Source organism: Canis lupus, chromosome 17 (assembly GCF_048164855.1).
Source record: "Canis lupus baileyi chromosome 17, mCanLup2.hap1, whole genome shotgun sequence".
In the NCBI taxonomy this organism is placed as follows: Eukaryota; Metazoa; Chordata; class Mammalia; order Carnivora; family Canidae; genus Canis; species Canis lupus.
The window spans coordinates 38,996,362-39,008,560 of NC_132854.1; the positions used below are offsets into that span (position 1 = coordinate 38,996,362).

Sequence of the window (12,199 nt, forward strand, 5' to 3'; positions counted from 1 at the left end):
CTAGCAAAGATTTTTTTAAGTGGCAATTTCAATGTTTTTTGAGTACAAATTGGTAGAGATTTTCTAAATACAGATCTAGTAATATATAATAAACGTCATGCTCCAAAATGCCTGGTAATTCTGCATTTAAGATTAAAATCAGGGAAAAAAAATCAATAATTTAAGAAATTTTCTTCACAGAAATGTACTTTATTATCCACATTTTATAAAACAATCAATTAAGATTAAGATTTCGACATACTTTTTTTTTTTTTTTGAAACCAGCTCAAGTTTGTGACATTTTAAAATTGGACAAGTGTTTTGATATCTGCCCCCCCACCCCACCCCCAGACATACTTGGTCTCTTGAAAATGACAGGAAAACACCAACCAATCACAGGCTCAAATGGTTTAATAAGTTTACTCCTTCAGTTTATATTTGTAGCACCCAATATTTTAAATTATAGGGAGGCACAAATATTCAGTACGTAATAGATGACATGGGTCAACGTGATTGGAATGACAAGATCTGAACATTGGGAAGTAGTGAAAACAAGATGCAATCAGGGTAAGGAAGATTTTGGAGGGGTGGTAAAACCAAACTGAAAATTCCATGTGGTTCGCAAGATCTGAGTTAGCTACCTGCTTCCTATATGGGAGAGTACAGAGTTTTGGGATTTTCTAATAGGTTTAGTGGTTGTTCCTGGAAGAGAAAGCATAACAGAGAGTAATTTATTTTTTTAAATATTTTATTTATTTATTCAGAGACAAAGAGATTGAGAGAGAGGCAGAGACACAGGCAGAAGGAGAAGCAGGAAGCCTGATGCGGGCCTAGATCTCGGGTCTCCAGGATCACGCTCTGGGCGGAAGGCGGGGCTAAACCGCTGAGCCACCGGGGCTGCCCAAGAGAGAGTAATTTGACCAGAAAAGCCAGAGGTAAAGATTGGAGCAAACTCTCCGGTTGGTTATATATGACCAATCAAGGACAAGGGCTATCTTCTGAAACATTGAGTTACATTAAGCTTTTAAAAAAATTTAGAGCAAATTATACTTTAAATAGTTAATGTTTATTTACTTGCCAGGCACTGAGCCAGCATATGCTTATTTCATTTTAATTCTCACAGCAGTCTTTTAAGGCATCCATATTATTTTTCTCCCAGTTAGCAGAAAAATCATATAATACTTAGCCTGAAGAACTCAACGAAATAACAGTTTAAAGGTAAACCAAAGGGCACTTGGGTAGCTCAGTCTATTAATTGTCTACTTTTGGCTCAGGTCATGATCCCAGGGTCCTGGAATCAAGGGCCGGGTCACCCCCAAGTAGGGCTTAGGGCTTCCTGCTCATCCGGGAGTCTCCTTCTCCCTCTGCCCCCTCCCTCAGCTCATGCTTGCAGGTGCATAAACATGCTCTCTCTCTTTCTCTCTCTCTCTCTCAAATAAGTAAAACCTTTTTTTTTTTTTTTTCCAAAAGGTAAACCAAGCTGTCAAATCAGGTCTGTCTTACTCCAAAGTCCACCAAAGACTAGCAGCTTGATCCACAAAGAGTAGGGCACAGGTGAAATCTGAGAGAGGTCAAAACAGCTAAAGAGAAATAAAGAGCAAAAACAATGGAACTATTTAAAGGCCATCACCAGATAATTATGATAATAAAATTATTATTTTAGAAAAATTAATCTTAGAGCCGGTCAAATGGATTTGATAATTGGAGGAAAGAAAAGCAACTGGAATATTACTGTAGGGTTTCAAGTGTGATGATGAAAATCAGAATTAAGGTACTAAAGAGACAAACAGGGAAATAACAGAATAGATGGCTGATTGGATGTGAGAACAAAAGATAAGAAAAAGACAATGATTAATATTTGAAAACTACTATTTGAGGGGCAACTTGGTGGCTCAGTTGGTTAAGCGTTCCACTCTTGATTTCAACTGAGCTCATGATCTCAGGATCTTGTGTTGGAGCCTGACATGGTACTCAGCATGGAACCTGCTTGTTCCTTTCCTTTCCCCTCTGTTCCACCCCTGCTGGAGCTTGCACTCTCTCTCAAATAAGTAAATGAAAGAAAGAAAGAAGAAAGAAAGAAAGAAAGAAAGAAAGAAAGAAAGAAAGAAAGAAAGAAAGAAAGAAGATAGAAAGAAAGAAAGAAAGAAAGAAAGAAAGAAAAAGAAAAAGAAAAGAAGAAAGAAAGAAAGAAAGAAAGAAAGAAAGAAAGAAAGAAAGAAAGAAAGAAAGAAAGAAAGAAAGAAAGAAAGAAAGAAAGAAAGAAAGAAAGAAAGAAAGAAAGAAAGAAAGAAAGAAAGAAAGAAAGAAAGAAAAGAAAGAAAAGAAAGAAAGAAAGAAAGAAAGAAAGAAAGAAAGAAAGAAAGAAAGAAAAAATAAAATTACTATTTGGAGACAATATATTTTCCAGATCAGAAATATTGCTTAGACTACTTTTAATTAATATCAATATTGTCTATTTTCTATTATATTTCATTCTTTTGCACAGTCTTATTTGACCTCATTATAATTCTTACACTTTAGTGAAAAAATACATCCTATACATTTTATTTAAAAACTGTGCAAGGCTGGGTGAGCTTTTTGATATAAGCAAACTAGACATTAAATAGAGCTCAGCAATGAATTCTTAATGTAGTCTGTATTATGGTCATCAAAATGTATTTTTGAGTTTCCTCTACTTGTGTGGAGTTAGTGTTGGTATTAGCATATGCTGAAATGTAATTTTAGTTAATTTAGCAAATTTTTACTTCTAAATAAAGTAGAAGTCATTTTTTCTTATAAGATTCCAAGAAACAAGTAGATTTTTAAAAATATTTTTCATAATTATCTTTATACTACATTAACAAGAAAGCATCATGTTGCTTATTTTAAGGATTATTTCACATCTGCTTTTTCCCCACAAAACAAACCATTTAGTTCTTGTTCTTTGAATTTCTGCCAGCCAATGCAAACACTTAATTCAAATTGAGATAGACACCAATTATGTTATGAGATGATCATACACAATTGAAGCATTCCAGGAACTTTGGCCCTGGCTGAGAGGACTATGAGGCAAAAACTAGCATTAGAAGGCTCAGAAGGAGTCTTATTTCAACAATCTAATGATAACCAAGATAGGTGAAATAAATGAAGTCAATACAAATACAAGATTTTTCTGGATTGCTTAACAAATTCAAAAAAGGATGTCACTGTTGAATTTCTCATAAAATGCTAGCAAGCATGAACTCAGTCCCTATAATCTTGCTGCTTCCTAGTAAATTAGAATGTATTACATATTTACAACAGGTGCTGTGTAATCTATCTTTAAGTACTTCATCTTTACATTTTCACAACATCAGCTGCTATTTTTACCCTGATTTTATAAATGTATCAAATAAGTGGCAAGGAATTATAGTTTGCCTTTGTCACCATTTATTTTTATATTTAGAATTATTTCTTCTAAACAAGATATGTGGAAAGGTTCTTAGCTGGTAGGCCCTATAATTATCAATTTCAACCACAGCTTCCCTAGTCAAACAAGACACCCAGATAAACCAATACCCCATTCCACTTTGTCTAAACAAATGACTTGCCTTGACCCAACAACAAATGCTCATATTGTTAAAAAGAAAACCACAGGCCCAAAATGGCATCACTTAGTCAAGTCATCAAACTGGCTTAAGACCTAATCTAATTGCAGGTTCAATCTTCCTTAAAAATGTAAATCTTAACCAGTCATTCAGGAATTTTCTGATGAGCACCAATGAGATAATCTGCCGCTTGAGCCCTCTCCATCCCCCACCCAAAGGAAGATAAAATCCTCTACTTTTCCTGCTAAGGGAAAATAACCTCACCTGGAATGATCCTCTTCTTCTGCTAAGAAATTTCTTGCCCTACCTTCCTTTCTCAAAAGCCCCTCCAGGGGATCACTGGGTGGCACAGCGGTTTAGCGCCTGCCTTTGGCCCAGGGCGCGATCCTGGAGACCCGGGATCGAATCCCACATCGGGCTCCCGGTGCATGGAGCCTGCTTGTGTCTCTGCCTCTCTCTCTCTCTCTGTGACTATCATAAATAAATACAAATTAAAAAAAAAAAAAAAAGCCCCTCCATTTTGTAGAACTCAGAGTTCCCTTCTACTTGCTGGATGAATTGCTGTCCATTTCATGAGTCATATAATAAATCCAGTTAGATCTTCGAATTTACCTGACTGAATTTTGTTTTTTAACAAGGTATTTCCAAGTAGTATTTTGGGAAGCAGAATCCCCAAAAATATACAGATATTGTAAAAACTGGAATCAAAAAAATCAGGGTTTTGTTTGTTTTTAATTATTTTCAGCAATCAACTTGACTTCTTTCAAATGTATTGATTAAACTGGTAGCGATCTGCACATGCTCACCACCTTAGGACAAATTGGCTCTGTGTTAACTGACATACTCTGACAAACTCTACCACAGAATTTTGAAGCAGCATTTGGTCAGGAGTAAAAAAAAAAAAAAAAAAAAAAAAAAGAACAAAGAAAATGACAACAAACCCATAGACCAGTTTATGTAATATGGGAATGTAGTTTAGTATAGAAATTAGCAGCTAAGAGGAAGAGTTGGGTATGCTAAAGTCAAGTCAGGAAGCCATTAAATCATTACTGAAGATCAGAGAAACTGCCATAGAGGTCAAAGAATACAGTAAAAGAATGCAGCATATAGCATTAAGGTAGGTTCACCTCAGAGGCTTGTGGGGGGGGGCAGAGGAAGGAGAAATCTCTTGATTTCTCATCATCTGGTTTATTCTAAATGGTGAGGTAGATGGTTCTCAGGAGCTTTTGGGGAAGCCATAAAGAATCTCACATCTGTCTAGATGACTTCAGAAGAAAATAACTTCTTTTCTACCTTCACTATGTAACTCAAGTACCTTTTTTTGGCAAAATCTATCCTGGAACTTTACAGAAAAATGGATTTTGGGAAATGTACTTACCATCTTGTCCCTGCAACCTTAGAAGGAGAAGGAGTGATAGCAAGTTGCCAACAGGTAATTCAAATGGGAAGATACAAAACCTTTGTGTCATTGTTATCAATCCCCTTGAGACTTTTCATACCTGTCATAGCAAAATCACAGCCTTCTTTTGATAGCTTCTAATTTAAATGCTGAAATATGGTTAACCATTAACACACCTTTTGCTAAATTGTAGGGAAACGGAATAAAGGGATATGATTATTTAATATATAAATATTAAATATATAAATATTAAATAATATATATTAAATATATAAATCAAAGCAAAGAAAAAGTGCATAATTGCGACCGTCTTCATTTCTTTTTGTCCTGTGACCACAGTGACCACAGTTGATATTTATAACTTCCTTTTCCTTACCTTTCAATATTCTCTTTGCCCTCAGCACCTCAAATGGTCATGGTTATTTATCTGGCAGAGAGAGAGGAGATGACCCATATTATCATTTCTGAAGACTTTTTGGCATTAATAGTCTTGCCTGTATGCAATTGCTATAGTTTCTTATCTATCTTTATCAATGGATTTGGAAGTACTAGGAAACATCGCTGGTTCCAAGTATAGTCATTCTTGACCTCATTTTATATTAGCAATCCCATCTCCCTTGGATAATCAAGATCTATCAGACCAGCCAGTATATCAAATCCCATATGTGCCTGTTGGTTCTAAAGTGACCAAGACATAAGTAATCTTCCAATTCAGTGGAATTTGTGTTGAGTTCCCTAGTTAGAACAATCCTCCTTTGGGAACCAGAAAAGCCTGAATTTGCAGGGATGGGAAGCAAACATTTTGCGGTGAATTATTACATTTACAGTGACAAAGTCCCTTCCATTTCCACGCCTTGACTCCTGGACTTAAGTATGCTGCTATGAGAGAAATATGATATGCTGATCATGAATTCAGAACATTTTACAACTTGAAAGAAAATACTCCACTTGATAGATGCTGTCACACAGCCAGCATCTTAACTGAGTCTCTGATAGCCATCTCATTGTTATATTAGGTCAGTAGTCAGATAATAGATATTATAACAATAATAAATTTGATGGATAAAAGCACATTGCCAAAGTTCACTCACTTTTGGTGAATTCCCTGATCAGAGGATATGCTATGTATGTTCTGTGATACTGGATGTTACCTATAAGTGCACCTATGGTGCATTGGGATAAGCATTCCAGATTGTGATGTGAAATCCATATCCAAACTGAATGTCCTTAGAAAGAGAAATCATTGCTCCTGCCATGAAAGTTTCAGGCTATAGTAAACATCCTGTCTTGTGGTGGCTGGCATATTCTCCAGAAGTATCATTTCTTCACTGGCTAGCCAGATCAAAATTAGTAGGCAAAACCCCATGCTAAGGAGCTCACACTTAAGGAATGTGTGGGAAAGCAGTCTGGCAGACGTCCAAAAAATAGGTCATCTTGTCTAACAAATTACTGAGAATCTCTCTCTATAGTAGTTGCTGTTTGGTGAATATTCACATTGAAAAGAAATATTTTGACACCTTGTTCCAATTCTGAGGCCTATTCACATATTTTTTCCTCAGATCTTCTTAGCAATTTCAATCTCATTTCTCTTAAATCCTTAGCCACTATTCTTCGGGTCCTTCCATGAGTGATGCTGTAGTGCTGTTGTGCCACTTTCAGATAGTGCTAGTATATTGTGCAGAATGATCTGTTTTCTGGGACTCATTTTTGTTTCGTTTTTCCTCACTCCATCAGTGGTTTTATAGAGATCTCTTTGAGAAATTGTAGCCATAGAGAATGAACAAAGTAGCAGAACTAGGAGGCATGGGAGTCAAAGTCAGTTGTTCCTGAAATTCCCATGTGCTTTCAATAACAATCTTAGATACAGCTCTTATACTTGATGATGGAGAGTTTAGGTGCATTTCCAGTGCCATGGCTTGCAGGGTACGATAACACTACATTCATTATGGGCAGCCCAGTTCGTATGCTAATGTAGCATCCCAACCTGATGTTAAACATTAAATTTCTACCAAAGTCTAATAGTAAACCAAAAGCATTATGCACAGGAAATATCTTGACATGTCCCAAACTAATGAACCCTTTGGTATTCCACAGAGATAGTTAATCCAGTTTTGTTTTATTCTGCTTATCTTATCCACTACCAATTCAGTAGTGGGGTTTATTTATCATCTATATATCTTTTCTGTAGTGGTAACTGTTCATCTTTGGCCAATTAATTTTAAAGGGTTGCTGATTTTCTTACTACTGAGATTTGAAGAAGTCTTTACATATTCTTGATACAAGTACTTTATCCGATATGTGTTTTGCAAATAGTTTCCCCAAACATTTTCACCTTTTTATTCTCTCATAAAAATCTTAATTTTTATTAAGTACAATTTCTGTTATTTTCTCTAAGAATCTTTTATCTTTATTGTTTCCCATAAATAATGAATTTATAGATTTTTATAATAGATTGCGCTTTACTAATAGGTCTCAGAAATATTTACTTCATCAAATGTCACAAGAATTTCCTCATATGTTTTCTTCTAGTAGTTTTATAGATTTAGGTCTATAATCATTTTGAGTTAATTTTTGTGAAAGATTTTGTTATTTCTGTTGTTGTTTATGGATATCCAATTATTACAACATCATTTGTTGAAAAGATTATCCTATATTCATTGAATTGTATAAACACCTTTGTTGAAAATCAACTAGCTATATATCTTCAGGTCTAGTCCTAGAATTGTATTCTGTAGCTTTTATCTCATATTCCTTCATTAATATACACCGTTGTGATAGACATAACTTTAAAATACATCCTGAAATTTGGTAGTATGAGTTTCCTGCCTTATTTTTTTAATTGTTTTGGCTATTGTACTTCCATTGAGTATTCATATAAACCTTAAAAATAGCTTATAAAACCCCACAAAAAGTCTTAATAGGATTTTGATTGGTTTTACATTGAATGTAAAGACCCAAGTGGTGAAACTGATATTCTAACAATATATAATCTTCCGATCCACAAACATGATATATATTTCAATTACTTAAGTCTTCTTTAATTTTTCATTAGTGATTTGTTTTTATAGCATATAAGTCTTACATATATTTTATTAGATTTATGCCTAAGTTTTTAATGTATTTTATTGCTATTATAATTACACACCACAAAATCCAAATAGACAACCTCCACATACCCAAGTAACCAAAAATATAATTTATTGCTTTATGTTGGCCTTGTGCTTTACAGACTTATTTGAAGAACTTGCATGAAGAACTTCCTTTAGCATTTCTTTTAGAACAAGTTTTCTAACAAATTACTTCATTTTTTAATAGTGGATTTATTTCACTTAATTCCTGAGGGACTGGAAGAGAAGTGTATGATATATATATATATATAGAGAGAGAGAGAGAGATAAAAACATAGATGTTATACATACAGATATAGATAGATACACATATATGCACAGGGATACAGAATTCTAGCTTCACAGATATTTTCTTTCATCAACTTAAATATATCTATTCAACTGTTTCCTGGTCTCTTGATTTCTGATGAGAAATCCATAGTTATTCAAATCATTATTCCCCTCTATGCAGTCTATTTTTCTCTAGCTGCTTTTGAATATTTTTCTTTATTTTTGGTTTTCAAGGCTTGATTATAATGTGTGCCTAAGAATGATTTTCTTTGAATTTATCCTTTTTTTGAAATTTGCTTCTTGAATTAGACTTCTTTAGTCTTTAAGCTGATGTCTTTCACCACATTTGTGAAGTTTTCCATCATTATTTCTACAAACATATCTTTCTGCCCCACTATCTCTTTTCCTAGAATTCCAATGAATAAATTTTAAACATTTAAAAATTATCCTGTATGTTCCTGAGGCTCTGTACAGTTTTTTTTTTTTATCTTTTTTTGTTTTTTCATTTGATTGGATAATTTCTGTTAACTTACTGAAGATCACTGCTTCTTTCCTTATTATCTCCATTCATCATCTAGTAAATTGTATTTTGGCTATTGTAATTTTCATCTACTACTTCCAGTTGGTTCTTTTTAAAAAAATTATGGCAAGAATATTTAACATGAAATCTACCTTTTAACAAATAAAATACATATACAGTATTGTTAACTATTGGCCCGACACTATACAGCAGATTTCTAGAATTTATTCATCTTGTGTAACTGAAACTTCTTATCTCTTGAACAGCAAGGTCCCATTTTCTATTTTCCCAGCCCCTGGCAACTATCATTTTATTTTCTCTTTCTATGGGTTGACTAGTTTAGATATCTCATGTGAGTAGAATCATGTTATATTTGTTCTTCTGTGACTGGCTTATTTCACGTAGCATAATTTCCTCCAGATATATCCATGTTGTTTCACACTGCAAAATATACTTTTTTAAAAGATTAAATAACATTCCTTTGTATGTATATACGTATTATCTTTATCCACTCATTTGTTGATGGACATTTGGTTTGTTTCCCATCTTGATTATTATGAATGATGCTATAATATACAGGGAGCAACATTTATTTGAGGTCTCTGATGTCAATGCTTTTGGCTATATACCCAGAAGGTTGCTGAATGATATGGTAATTCCATTTTTAATTTCTTAAGGAACCTCTGTACTGTCTTCCTTATGATTTTTATATCTCTGCTGAGAACATATATCTTTTCATTCATTTCATTTGTATTTACCTTTAATTCATGTAGCATAGTTACAATAGCTATTTTAAATCTTTTTGTGGCAATTCCAGGTTTTGAGTCATCTGAAGATTGACATCTGTTGATTGTTTTTTCATTTCAGAATTGGTCACATTTTCCTGGTTCTTTGTATGTCAAGAAGTTTTGAACTGTATCCTGACATTTCGAATATTAAGTTGCTTGGAATCTGGGTCCTGTTGCAATCTTGTAAAAAATGTTGATTTTGTTTTGTTTCTGTTTCTTCGCCAGTTTTAGCAGACAATTACCTTCAGATTGCAAATTCCGTCTTGCCTTTTGTGAGAAGTGGCTGCTGTCAAGGCTTTATTATGCTACTTTGGTTCTGTTCAACACATTCTCCACTCAGGAATTTGTCAAGGACTTGGATCATGGTTTAAATCTTAGTTCAGTTCTGAAGCCTTTTTCTATGACTCTAGGGTCTATCCTTCACATACACAGCTCAGATGGGTGAGTCTAAGGTTTTGGGGGGAACATCTACTAAAACCAGAAAATCTCCTTCTTCAGATCACTTTTCTTTGAGATTTTCCCCATACTCTCTGGTCCGCAGGCCAATATTTACGGGTACCTCTGGCAAAGAAGTTCAGATTCTTTTAGAATTTCAGCTACTCACACCATTGTTCTCCCATGCAGTCCCAAGATGAGACCCTTCGGCCAAGGCTGTAAAAGGAACAGAGGGAGTAAAAAACAATGAAAAAGTATCACCTTGCATATGTTTCTACAGGTTTTAACATTCTCTCCACCTGTGCAGTCCACCTGCTTTTGTTCACTTTTCAGAGAGGAGGGATTCAGTCTCTCAATTGCTTGAGTAAGAAGTTAAGAAGAGGACTGAGTAATAGATCAATAGAATTGGGAAGCTGAAGGTTTGGCGATCTTGACAAGAATGATTTTATTGGAGTGATGTAGATAGAAGATTGAGTCAGTTTAATTTTTTATATAATATAATAAATATATTGAGTCAGCTTAATTTTTATACTATAATAACTATATAAATATATTATATAATAATATATTTTAAATTACAATAATTTGATGGAAGGCCTAGGTGGCTCAGCGGTTAAGCATCGGATTTTTGATTTTGGTTCAGGTCATGATCTCAGGGTCATGAGATAGAGTCCTGTTTGAGGGGGGTACATACTCAGCAGGGAGTCTGCTTGAGATTGTGTCTGTCCCTCTGCCCCTACCCCCTGCTCACATGCACTCTCTCTCTGTTTCTTTCTCTCTATATAAATAAATATCTTTTTTTAAAATTACAATAATTTGAATACTGCCATATCATTTCATATATTTATTTTTATTTTTCTTAAACACTCTAAATTTTATGATTATTCAACAATTTCTTACTTTTATTGTTGGGCAGTCCTTTGAGATTCTGAGTCCCTGTGATCAAGACACTGACTTTGGAAAGCCTTATATATGAAAAAAGCTTTTTGTATATATTTTTTCATGAACCTTTACGTTTTTAAATGCTCCACAAAATAGGGACAGTTTATTTATTTATTTATTTATTTTATTTTTTATTTAGAGCTTTCCTACAGTTGTTTAGAGTATATAAGAAAATAATACTGAAAAGCAGTCCTAATTGAGACTTGATTACAGGAAAGCAATGATAAAACTTAACTTGATTCTCAGGTGTTGAAACTCAGCACCACAGATAGAGAATTAAGGGTGACCAAAATCTTATCAACTAAAAAAAAATCCTTTTAAATCATCTACATCCTCACATTGTCACAGTGACTCTAAGGAAAATAACAGAGGAGTTCTAGTGCAAACATAAGAAGTGAAAATTTCCTGAGCAAATGTGTCTACTGAGAAATCTATATATCAAGGCTCCTGGAAAATCTATTGGATAAAGCTCATCCCTGTAATAAGTGTGAGTCTCCATTGTAGAGTCATCAACCAACATATTGAAATTGCTTCTTCCATGCCAAATAACAGTTTTTGCCAAGAAAGCAAGCCCTGTGCAGTCATTGTTATCTCCCCTCAAGTCCTCACCTGGTGTGAGTATGGCTCAGAGCAGCTGCCTGTTCTTCCTGAACTCTGCATCTATCAAATTGTTCCTGCTATCCATCTGCTCACCTGCTGTACTGATAGCAACACAAGTTAGTGGGTAATGTTGATTATCTGCCAAAAACAAGTAAAGACATAATTTTGCTCCAGGACAAAATGTGATTGGGACACAAATGACTTTTTTTTTTTTTTTTCTGGAAGCTTTCTACCTTTCCTCTCTCCTCAGTAAGCCTTTTAATAAACCATCATTTTGTGTTGAGAGTGGGAGAAAGAAACATAAAGTCCTTCCCTGATGAAGCACTATGCTCTTTTTTTGATTTGCCACAGTCCTAACAATAAAAAACTATATATATATGGATATTCTCCATATCTATATATCTATCTATATCTATATCTATATCTATATCTATATCTATATCTATCTATATCTATATCTATCTATATGAAGAATGTGTTTGGACAGTCTGTGACTGACCGGAATAAGAGTGTTCAGTTTGATGAACTTGATACCCACTTCCTGAAATTACCTGATAGATTGGAGTGATGTA

The 12,199-nt window shown here is 34.3% G+C and overlaps 1 long non-coding RNA gene across 1 annotated transcript; it reads right to left on the reverse strand.

Annotated features, from left to right (window-relative positions):
* Positions 1–5,320: 5,320 nt before the first annotated feature.
* Positions 5,321–11,734, reverse strand: LOC140608395 (uncharacterized). Its single transcript, XR_012010412.1, has 3 exons — positions 11,637–11,734; positions 10,210–10,301; positions 5,321–5,371 (listed from the first exon to the last, which is right to left on the reverse strand). It is a non-coding gene; the product is annotated as an uncharacterized lncRNA (long non-coding RNA).
* Between the last annotated feature and the right edge of the window lie 465 nt (positions 11,735–12,199).